Genomic DNA, 12,119 nt, shown 5'->3' with positions numbered 1-12,119 from the left:
GATAGATTAGGGATAAAATTAGCTCATGTTTTAAGTCGTTCAAATTCTGTAAAGCTGCTTTGCGACAATGTTTATTGTTAAAAGCGCTGTACAAATAAACTTGACTTGACTTGACTTGAATTTTAAATCAGAATCCGGCTCCTCTATCAGGAAACTAAAACCGGGTCGTTGTTGGATCTTCCAGCAGGACGATGATCCGAAGTCCAAATCAACACTAAAATGGTTCACTGAGAATCACAGAATCGAGCTTCTGCCCTGAACGTCTCAGTCCCCTGAGCTGAACCCCAGTGAAAACCTGTGGGCGGAGCTGAAGAGGAGCGAGCACTAGAGAGGGTCGAGACCCTGGATGATCTGGAGAGATTGTGTAAAGAGGAATGGGCTCAATGCCCCGCTCTGGATCTACAACCTTATAAAATGTTAGAGGAGAGACTCAGGGCTGCTTTACTGATAAAGGGAGGTTTTACATATCATCAAATACAGGGGTGCCAATAATAGTGGAGGGCACTGTATATATATCTCCTCACACACACACACACACACACACACACACACACACACACACACACACACACACACACACGTATATATACACAGAACTGAAAGTTCCACAGAGTGACTTAAGCTTCCTCCAACTCACACACATTCTCTCTCTCTCTCTCTCTCTCTCTCTCTCTCACACACACACACACACACAGATTACCACATGAATTAAAAAGGCAGGAGCGTGTAAAAACCTCCTCACACACAAAGCACAAATCACACACTGTAGCTAATGGGATGTACGAGTAAGCTATGCAATTTACATACACACACTAATACGCACACACACAAGCACACACTAATACACACACACACACACTAATACACACAAGCACACACACACACACACACACACACACACACACACACACACACACACACAAGCACACACTAACACACACTAATACACACACACACTAACACACACACACACACAAGCACACACTAATACACACACACAAGCACACACTAACACACACCACACACACACACAAGCACACACACACTAACACACACTAACACACACACACTAACACACACACACTAACACACACACACACACACACACACTAACACACACAAGCACACACTAATACACACACACTAACACACACACACACAAGCACACACTAATACACACACACACAAGCACACACTAACACACACCACACACACACACTAACACAGTGGGCGTGAGACGGGAGTTTACAGTGAAGGGAAGTGAGGACACAAGAAAAAGGAGAAAAAGGACAAGAATTAAGAATTATGAGAGAAAAGAAGAGAAGATACGCAATGAAGAAAGAAGAGGAGAAATCAGACAGATGAAAGGAGACGAAAGCAAGACTCTCTCTCTCTCTCTCTCTCTCTCTCTCTCTCTCTCTCTCTCTCACAGATTGGAAGTCTAATGATGTTAAACACAGAGACAGACTGGTGATTAATGTTCCATTAGGTTTTTGTTTAACGGATGACAGGAAGACGAGGCAGGAAAGAAACTAATGACAGGTGTGTGTGTGTGTGTGTGTGTGTGTGTGTGTGTGTGTGTGTGTGTGTGTGTGTGCAGGGATAGTGTGATGGATTGTGTTGAAGTCAGTTCTGCTGTGTCTGTTTGAAAATTCATGCAACCTGAATGTGCATGCAGCTTGCACTTTTACACAGTCCAGGAGTGTGTGTGTGTGTGTGTGTGTGTGAGTGTGTGTGTGAGTGTGTGTGTGTGTGTGTGTGTGTGTGTGTGAGTGTGTGTGTGTGTGTGTGTGTGAGTGTGTGTAAGAATCAGGTCAGTCGGAAAATGATGTTTTAAAAAAACCATCAATCCGTCTGTAAGATGTAGAACAGCACACAGGAAGTGTGTGTGTGTGTGTGTGTGTGCGTGCGCACTAAAATACTGCCTAGATCTGCATAAAATTGGCCACCCGCCCCCGCCCTCTGAGTGTGTGCTGATAATCGCTTACACAAGCCACATTAATGAATATTAAAGCACTTTGCTGGTGTATTTCTGGGCGTGTCCACTAGGGGCAGTGTTGTTGTTGTTGTTGTTGTTAATCTCAGTGTATTTGGATTCACCAATTTACTGTTGTAACTAATTTGCATATAATTTGCATTAAGTGTAAAAAGTCTACAAGACATTTAAGATGACGCAAATGTAAATATAAGAGTATAATGTTTAAATGCATGTTTATAAAAGCGCTCCAGAAATAAAATCACATTGAATTCAGGCCTTTAATTTATAGTTTTCATTTCAAAGAAAGAAAGAAAGAGACAGACATTTTATTAAAAATATTAAAATGATCTTTAAATAAAAGTAATGTTAAATAAAGTAATAATGAAATTATTTTTATGATTAATCTTCCTGTATGTGTCACCTCCTTTCCAAAAACACAACTGGCCGTGCTCTCTGGGTGGGAGGGGCATACTCTCGCTCTGCTGTCAATCACATGGAATGAGCCAATCGTGTGTGTCTGTGAGCTGGTGTATGTGGAAGAGGGTAGATAGCGCTGTGCTCATGACCGCAGTTTGAAAAAGTAAAGGAGACGTCATTTCTGAAACTCGTTTCTAAAGTCCCAGGACACTGAAGTGCCACAGACAAGAGTTAGAAATTTACTGATGTACTGATACATACTTCCCAACTTCTCAAAATTCTCATGGGGGAGAAAAGTGCGTGAACGACATGTTCAGTTGGCCGAGGGTCTGATGTGCGGTTGAAACGATAAAAACAGTGGATCCCAATTAATTGCAAACCATTTGAAATTTATACAATTAAAGAGTTTTTGAATTGTTGATATTGTTCTATCAGTTAATAAAGGTTATAGGATTCATGTATCAGGCCTGAGAGAGCTCAGAGTGAAAAACCTGAAATAATACTCTTGTCTTGAATTTTAATATAATAACAGTGAAAGGGAAGTCTGGAATCAGATTTTGAGCTGAAAAATCTCCTGCCTGAATATTGTATCCATACAGAGACCCACAGAAAATAACACAAGTGATGCTTTAGAACAGTGGTTTTCAAAGTGGGGGCCGTGGCCCCCTGGGGGGCCGCCAGGGGGCGCTAGGGGGGCCTCAGAAAGTTGGAGGGACGATGATAAAAAAATTGCAGAAAAAATATACTTTTTAAAAATAATTATTATTAAATATATTGTAATTAGTTTTTTAATCATTATTATAAAATATAATTATTAATAATAATACATCATATCGAAACGTTGTTTGCCATGCTCATCTCTCCGATTGCCTGTGACGTTGCGGTTTGCTCCATTTATCAAGCTGCTTTGCTCCTCAAGCTAGCGTATTGCTAGCGCAAAATGGACAGGTTTTTGAAGAAGAGACCGAAGGAACAAACCAACAGCCCTGCTGTGGAGGACACTGCTGCGAAAAAAACTAAGAAGTCCTGGCCAACTAAAATCCGAAAATATGAGGCAGCATACATTAAGTATAGCTTTACAGCCATACAGAAAAATGGCCATGATTGCCCGAAATGCGTCCTCTGTCTGGAGACCCTGTCAAACGAGTGCTTAAAACCTTCGAAACTTCAGCATCACTTGGTACAAAAACATCCGACAGATGCCGAAAAAACAGTAGATTTCTTCAGACGCAAAGAAGAGCATTTGGTCAGGCAATCTGCTGCATTCACCCAGCAAGCTACCGTACTGTCCCCGAGCGGCCCTGAAGGCATCATTTTTAGCCTCGTACCACATTGCTCGTGCTAAAAAACCTCATTCAATTGGAGAAGATTTGATTTTACCAGCCACCAAAGACATTGTCCGAGAATTGCTTGGTGAGGATGCTGCCAAAAAAATCGATGCTGTCCCACTCTCTGATAACACCGTGAGCCGACGGATTGGTGACATGGCTCAAGACGTATCTGCTCAGCTGTTGGAGCAGGTGAGAGCCAGCGAATACTTCGCACTTCAGCTGGATGAGAGCACAGATTTATCCAATGAGGCCCAACTGCTTGTGTACATCAGATTTATTTCACAGGAAAGATTTGTGGAGGAAATACTATTTTGTAAAGCAAAGACATTTTTCAAGTTTTGGACGATTACATCGAGTCTAACGGATTGGACCGGACCCGTTGTGTGGGGGTGTGTTCGGACAGAGCCGCGGCAATGACCGGGAAGATCAGTGGAGTGACCGCGCTCATTAAGCAGAAGGCCCCGCATGTAGTGGCCACACACTGCACGCTCCATCACGAGACACTGGTCGCAAAAAGGATGGATAACGAGTTGAATCAGGTACTACAGGAGGTTATACAGTTTATTGTTCAGTGCGAAAATATTTGTGTTGAAAACATGTTAGTTAATAATATTCTTATGCTAAACAAATGTAACAATTATTGACTATTGAATAAAAGTAAGAGAAAACATTCTAAAAGTTGATGTTTCTTTACATATTTTGTAGCATTGTCTGTGGGTTTGCAAAGGGGGTCCCCGGCCAGAAGCTAATGCTGTTTGGGGGGCCTTGGCATGGAAAAGTTTGGGAACCCCTACTTTAGAAGAATGTTTATCATTTCTTAAAATAGTCATAGTGAATCAAAGTATTATTGGATTGCATCAAATGTTTTTTCCTTCTGTAAGCTCATGTAAAAATACACAGAACTATAATATCATTTATAAATTAAATTTTAATAAGATTTGACCAAAATAGTAACAACTCAATTAGATAAATAATGCGCTGTCTTAGTGCGACTAAAATGCATCTCTCTCACTAAACACTTTCCAACAGAATGTTTCAAAAGCACTAGAAATCCAATCGGAATGCAGCAGAGGAATTTGCTCATTTGCAAACTTTGACTGAAAAATTTCAAACAAAATGTAAAAATGGCTCTATAAATCCTACCGTACTATCAAAATATACTCCACAAAGAAATTCACTCGAACGCAACATTTTAGTCCGACCAAAACACACTCGCTAGTAATCTTTCACTGAAAACCTCAAAACTCCATCAAAATCCATCACTTTCCAGATAATTCACTTATAAACTTTCAAACATAAATTCAAAATAGCACTAAGACACGACCGCACTGTTCAGATACACTCACCAAACACATTCTCCGTCCTGCAAAATGTCACTCAACACTTTAGAAGTTGTCCAGTTTGTTTCTGAAATGCTACGGAAGACGAGTTTAATTTCACACTCGAATGTCCGTTATATTCTGATTTAAGGAATCTTTACCTTAAAATGTGTAACTGGCTGGTCGAACATTTGCTGATCCGTGGAAATTCATTCCCCCAGGCAACCTGGGATTTGCATTCATGTTTTTGCCGTGTGGTATTGGGTTTAGTGGCCATGATGAATGACTGCTTGTAAAAAATGTCGGACAGCCCGGGTGAATCCTACATTACGGAAGTGACTGTCGTTCTGCTCGTTGATTGGTTAAAAATCAGTTGACATCAGCAGTGTTTCTCATACGATTCTGATTGGACATAATCGGGAGTATTTTTAACTTGGCGGTAGGGATTTCCCAAAACCGGGAGATTATCCAGTTTTTAACAAATACGATCGGGAGGCGGGAGACGGAGGCTAAAATCGGGAGCCTCCCGCCGAAATCGGGAGGGTTGGCAAGTATGCTGATATCAGCCCCTTCAGTGTTAATAAAAAAGAGATGCATATATAACCCGGTCACGATAAGACCCGATTAATCTGATTAGCATAGCAACCTGACAAAATCGACATGTTTATAATCTGATGAAGAATCTATTTGTGACTTTAGCAAAATGTTCTCCATGTATTATTACAGATTTAAAGATGCCATTCAGCTAAATGACACCTTCACATGGTGTAACTCCAGCAGATCCGTACGGCTAACCGGCGTCCTGTCAGCAGCTAAATGATGCTAAGCGGTGTGCTAGCCTGCAGTGACAGGACACGTATACAGCACACGACTCACAGAAACTCTGTTTATACTGGAGAGAAACTGAACGTCTCTTCATGAGTGTTCGTGGACATGCTGAAGATGGAATTTGGTACGACATCGAGGGCGTGGCTGTCATGCCGAGAGCTGAGTTCCTGCCCAATCAGATGCTGTAAACTCATTTGTTAGCAGGGCACAGTTTTACCTTGATAAAATTATCCATTATTGGAAACTCCTCAAGAAGACCATGACACAGCTGATTGGATTTCAGGGGAGCAACGTAGGTTTATTAAAGCAATATAAATTAGCCATGTCAGCTAACTAGCGAGCTAATCCTGATAGTTCAGTGATACAAATGTTAGCTACTTCACTGAGGTGAAACGGGTGCGGCAAAGACTGAGCTCCGCGGACCAGTGATCCGTTCTGACTGCCTGGAAACACAACCATCTTCTGCTGGTTTGGAAATCTTTCCGAGTTGCAGTAAAAACGATCGTGTTCACAAAATTCTGGATTGCTAATAAAAACCGCAGTGTTTCTGCATCTAGGATCCACGGCTGACGTCTCAGTCACGCATCCAAGTCGTGTGTCTCGTTCAGGGACGGACTGGGATTCGTGGTGTTCTCTTCCTGCTCTGTGTGTGTAACAGAATGCAATGTTTCCTCCAGGAGATTTTCAGCAGCAGCGATGTTTCAGAATCAGGAATGTTACCTCATTCTCAAACAGCACAAATATTTGATCACACCATCAGTAAAAATATTCAAATATTCACATAGCTGCCACGAATGTTACATATTTTAAAACCAGAAAGCACTTCTTTCCCTCCAAAACTTTAGGGCGGAGCTAAGAACCGTAAGCCCCTCCCTCCTTCGCTAAAGTAACATTTCTGGACTATCTTCCCCTTCGAGATCTTTCTCTTCCTGGAGAAACATTTTAACAAATGCATCTGGAACATTTTAATACACAGCTTATAGAAACACTGGACATTTGTTTTACCGACATTTATTGAAGTAACGTATGTTAACATGACAAAGCTAACACTAGCTGGACCGTTACCTCACAAACATCAACAGAGAAATATTTCACCTGTAAATTCTATCTTTCTCTCTTCTCTTCCTTTTTCTCTTCTCTCTCTCTCTCTCTCTCTCTCTCTCTCCCTCTTGTACCGCTACTGAAAAATGTATAGAACGGAAATGCAGGAATGTTCGCTGATGTTCCAGGATGTTTTCCCTCCTGGTCCACTTCCTGGATCTCCTGAGTGTTCCTCAAGGTCATCATCTACAGATTAAACACTGCGTATACAGTTTATAAAAACACAAAACGCCACTAAAATTCTCTACAGAACATGGTGTGTGTGTGTGTGTGTGTGTATGTGTGTGTGTGTACGATACACACTACAGAGAGGAGAACTTTATCTTTGGAATTTATCAGTGAGGTTAATGTGAGGACGAAAGTTACACACACTTTCATTAACAAAACCACATCTTTATCTCACACACACACACACACACACACACACACACACACACACACACACACACACACACACACACACGCACAATTAGTGTAAGAGCAACACACCTGGTGAGACACACACACACACACACACACACACACAGGCCCGCCGACAGGGGGGCACAAACGGGTATGTTGTCCCGGGCCCAGGAATGGGGAGGGCCCAGAACTGGGCTCTCATGAAGTTGCGATTATTTTATTTCATTTCAAAATGTGTTGATTTGGGGGAGAAATGTGCTATATTTGCATTCAATAAATGATTTCTAGATCTTTTGCCTTTATTGTCTTTGAAAAAGGCGTCAGTAACCCCCTACCACCCCAATGCAAAAATGGTTTGGTCTGACTCTTTGATTAAGGGGAAAAAAACGACATCGTTCGATCATAGCGCTTCGACAATCAGCATGCGTGCCATTTGCCAACATGCACAAGTCAGGAGCACAGAAAAGAAAAGAAAAGAGAAAAAGAGAGGAAGGAACCAAGAGACTCAGGGGCTCACTGCATAAATATTTTAAAAAAGATTGGGATGATGCAGCAGGTACTAGCAAAGGCAGTGGGGCAGCTGAGCCAGGTAAGACACAGCCAACTTTTTCCAGCCCTGTAAAGTTATGGAATCAATTTTGTGCCAAAATGTTCATACAATACTTTTGAAATATCAAACAAAAATGACAAATCAAAATATAAAAAAACAAAAAAAAGTCAATTGTTTTAGACTGGCAAACAAATTATTTGTGTAATCGTGCAAAATATCAGTCTGTTACTCTTCAGAAACCTTTTATTTTTGTTCCGCGTCTTTCTCAGTTTTGTTTGGCGTAATTTATTTTGGTTGCGATTCCAGCTCTCTCGTTTGCGCTCCCTGACTTTTTGCTGCAGTTTTGGCACAAACTTCCCGTGTGGGCGGGCTGTCCAGGAATGCATTCCCATTGGCTAACTTGTCGCCACTGAAGTCCACTCGATCCTTGTTTACCGTCAATGGATCGGTCACTCGGCAAACAGTCCACCAGAATCCGAGTAGGGAATGGCTGAGCGGAGCTGTCAGTCAAACACAAGTAGCCAATGGGAATGCATTCATGGACAGCCCGCCCACACGGGAAGTTTGTGCCAAAACTGCAGCAGAAAGTCAGGGAGCGCAAACAAGAAAGCTGGAATCGCAACCAAAATCTCTCATTCTCATCTCATTATCTGTAGCCGCTTTATCCTGTTCTACAGGGTCGCAGGCGAGCTGGATCCTATCCCAGCTGACTACGGGTGAAAGGCGGGGTTCACCCTGGACAAGTCGCCAGGTCATCACAGGGCTGACACATAGACACAGACAACCATTCACACTCACATTCACACCTACGCTCAATTTAGAGTCACCAGTTAACCTAACCTGCATGTCTTTGGACTGTGGGGGAAACCGGAGCACCCGGAGGAAACCCACGCGGACACGGGGAGAACATGCAAACTCCGCACAGAAAGGCCCTCGCCGGCCACGGGGCTCGAACCCGGACCTTCTTGCTGTGAGGCGACAGCGCTAACCACTACACCACCATGCCGCCCCACAACCAAAATAAATTACAGCAAACACAACTGAGAAAGACGCGGAACAAAAATAAAAGGTTTCTGAAGAGTAATAGACTGATATTTTGCACGATTACACGAATAATTTGTTTGCCAGTCTAAAAAAATTGACTTTTTTTTGTATTTTGATTTGTCGTCTTTGTTTGATATTTCAAAAGTATTGTATGAACATTTTGGCACAAAATTGATTCCATATAAAGTAACCCCAACCAAGGCACGCGCCGCACGCAATTCATGTTACAAACGAGGGGAGAGCAAGTCACACTGAACACCATATCAAACGCACAGGGCATTGAATCATTTCATAACCACAACGGCTTAATAACATTGTGTTTCATATATCTGATTGAAGCTAAGAATATTCACATTAGCCCGCAATCATATCCCGCCGTTTCTCGAGCGGTGTGTTCTTCTCTGCTTTTCACACTGGACAGCACGCACGCACAGTATACTATGTTCTTCCATGTTCAGCTCAATGGGCTGGCAATGCTCTCTATAGAGCACGAACTTGCAAAAAAGCTGGACTTCAATGACCTTACTGACGACTTTGCCACAACAAAAGTCCGGCGCATTGCATTTCGCACCTGAATAGTTGCAGACTAAGGAAATGTTAAAATGTTAAAACTGTAAAAATGTTGAAATGCTAAAATGAAATGGTTGTTGACCGGTTGAATGGTTTTTGAATACCTGTCATTTAAGGGTTGGAGTGAGTAGAGACTGGGATAAGAGAGGTGGGTGTGTGTGTGGGTTGGCCCGGGTGGGCCCATTCAGAGCATTTTGTCCCGGGCCCAGCCAAAGCTGTCAGCGGCCCTGCACACACACACACACACACACACACACACACACACACACACACACACACCCAATTAGTGTAAGAGCAACACACCTGGTGAGACACACACTATTTACCCACTACTAAGTGAAAATGTTTGTGCTATCAATCTACACTATATTACCAAAAGTATGTGCCCCCTGACATCACACCCATATGTTCTTGTTGACCGTCTCATTCCAGATTTATTTCCCTTTACTGTTATAATGAGCTCCACTCTTCTCTTCTCTTCTCTTCTCTTCTCTTCTCTTCTCTTCTCTTCTCTTCTCTTCTCTTCTCTTCTCTTCTCTTCTCCTCTGGGAAGGCTTTCCACTAGATTTTGGGGCGTGGCTGTGGGGATTTGTGTTCATTCGTGAGATCAGACCCTGATGTTGGGATGTCGAGGCTCCAGTTCATTCCAAAGGTGTTCAGTGGGGTTGAGTTCAGTCAGGGCTCTGTACAGGACACTCGAGTTCTTCACTCCAACCTTCACACACCACATCTTCATGGAGCTCCTGTGCTTTGTGCACAGGAACATCGCCATGCTGCAGCAGGTTTGGGTCTCTTAGTTCCAGTGAAGAGAAACTGTAAAGCTACAGCACACAGAGACTTTCTAGAGAACTGTGAGATTCCTGTTGCTTTGTGGTAATGGTTTGAGGAAGAACCACATATGGGTGTGGTGGTCATGGGTGCACATACTTTTGGGCAGATAATGTAAATATTCTCTAATAACTTTATTAACTGTGTTCAGCATCAATCTTCTTCACACGTCAGTAATAAATCAGACAGGGTACATGACCTGTCTCAGTTCTCCTGACATTTCTCTTCTAAAGTGATCAGGACTGCACAGGATCAGCACAAAACCTCTCGTCTATTTCTGTTTCTCTCAGTTTTAATGAACTGATTTGAGAAAAAGTTGTGGTACAGCAGTTATGCTCATATCTTCATTGGAATAACATCCATGAAATGTATCAGTCAGGATTTAGGCCTCATCATAGCACAGAGACAGCTCTGGTTAAAGTAGTAAATGTCCTATAGTGCTAGTTAAAGGAACGTCCCTCTCCTGGCTCAGGTCTGATTTAACTCTGTTATGACTTTATTCTCAAAATATTACACCATTATTTTCAAAATCTTGTGTTTTTATATTTTTAAATATGATTCTATGAAAATAGATATGAATATTTTGAGCAGTAATTTGGTATTTTGTTATGTCCCTACTGTTTATTCATCCATCAGTCCATCTATCTGTCTGTCTTCATACAGCCTTCTGTCCATGTCGCTCCACCTACAGACACACCTATTCACCTTTCACTCACAGAACTTTCCATTACAGTTAAAAAGTTAGAAAAGGACTTGTCTGTCTGTCTGTCTGTCTGTCTGTCTGTTTGTCTGCCTGTCTGTACAAATATCATTATGAACAGCAGTGGCCAGTACAGTAATGCCAACTCTTATGGTAAATGCTAATTCTCAGCTAGCTACATTATTTATATTTACATTTAAAAACAATTAAAGTGGTGTGTAATTACAGATAAAACTCCACATTGTGGCAGAACAGTGGAAATGATCAAACCTCTGATTCTCTCCACCAATACTAATAAAATAGTCCTTTATTTCAATGTGATAAAATTGGGTTAGCATTCACAGCTAATCCTCAGGAAACTTTGCTACAGAATATAATAATAAAGTATTCATTCATAGTTTATTTTTCAGTCATTGTTCATGCTTTAATTGTGAGGTGATTTCTCCTGTAAACTGAGACACGGGTTTAATCTCCAGGTCGGAGTATCGATATGTTCTCATCATCGTTAATCTTCATAACCCTCAGTGTCAATACCACGCGTTAGCACATCGCGTCACTTTCATCAGCTACTTCATGACTTAACAAGATCTCCAACCTGCAGTTTCACTCACCACAGGCTAGCTCGTGTGTGTGTGTGTGTGTGTGTGTTAGCTCGTGTGTGTGCTAGCTCGTGTGTGTGTTAGCTAAACACAGATTTTTTTTTAGGATTCAGTTTACTTTAGTATCAAAGGCGTCATTTATCTTATTCCTGTAATTAATTAGCATAAAAAGTGAGCTTGCTAATAAAGGCTCTGCAGTGGAGTGTGTGTGTGTGTGTGTGTGTGTGTGTGTGTGTGTGTGTGTGTGTGTGTGTGTGTGTGTGTGTGTGTTTCATTACAGTGGTGTGAATTGTTGCCACATCACTTTGATGTCTGGAGAGTAATGCAAATAAAGTGAGGTGTCAAAAAGGTGGCAGTTAAGTAGTGACCTAACACACATCCCTCAAACACACACACACACACACACACACACGCTAATTTCACAAATATAGCACAGCTGTGATAAATAAATA

Source organism: Neoarius graeffei, chromosome 14 (assembly GCF_027579695.1).
Source record: "Neoarius graeffei isolate fNeoGra1 chromosome 14, fNeoGra1.pri, whole genome shotgun sequence".
NCBI classification, from domain to species: Eukaryota; Metazoa; Chordata; class Actinopteri; order Siluriformes; family Ariidae; genus Neoarius; species Neoarius graeffei.
This window is presented reverse-complemented; position numbering follows the sequence as displayed.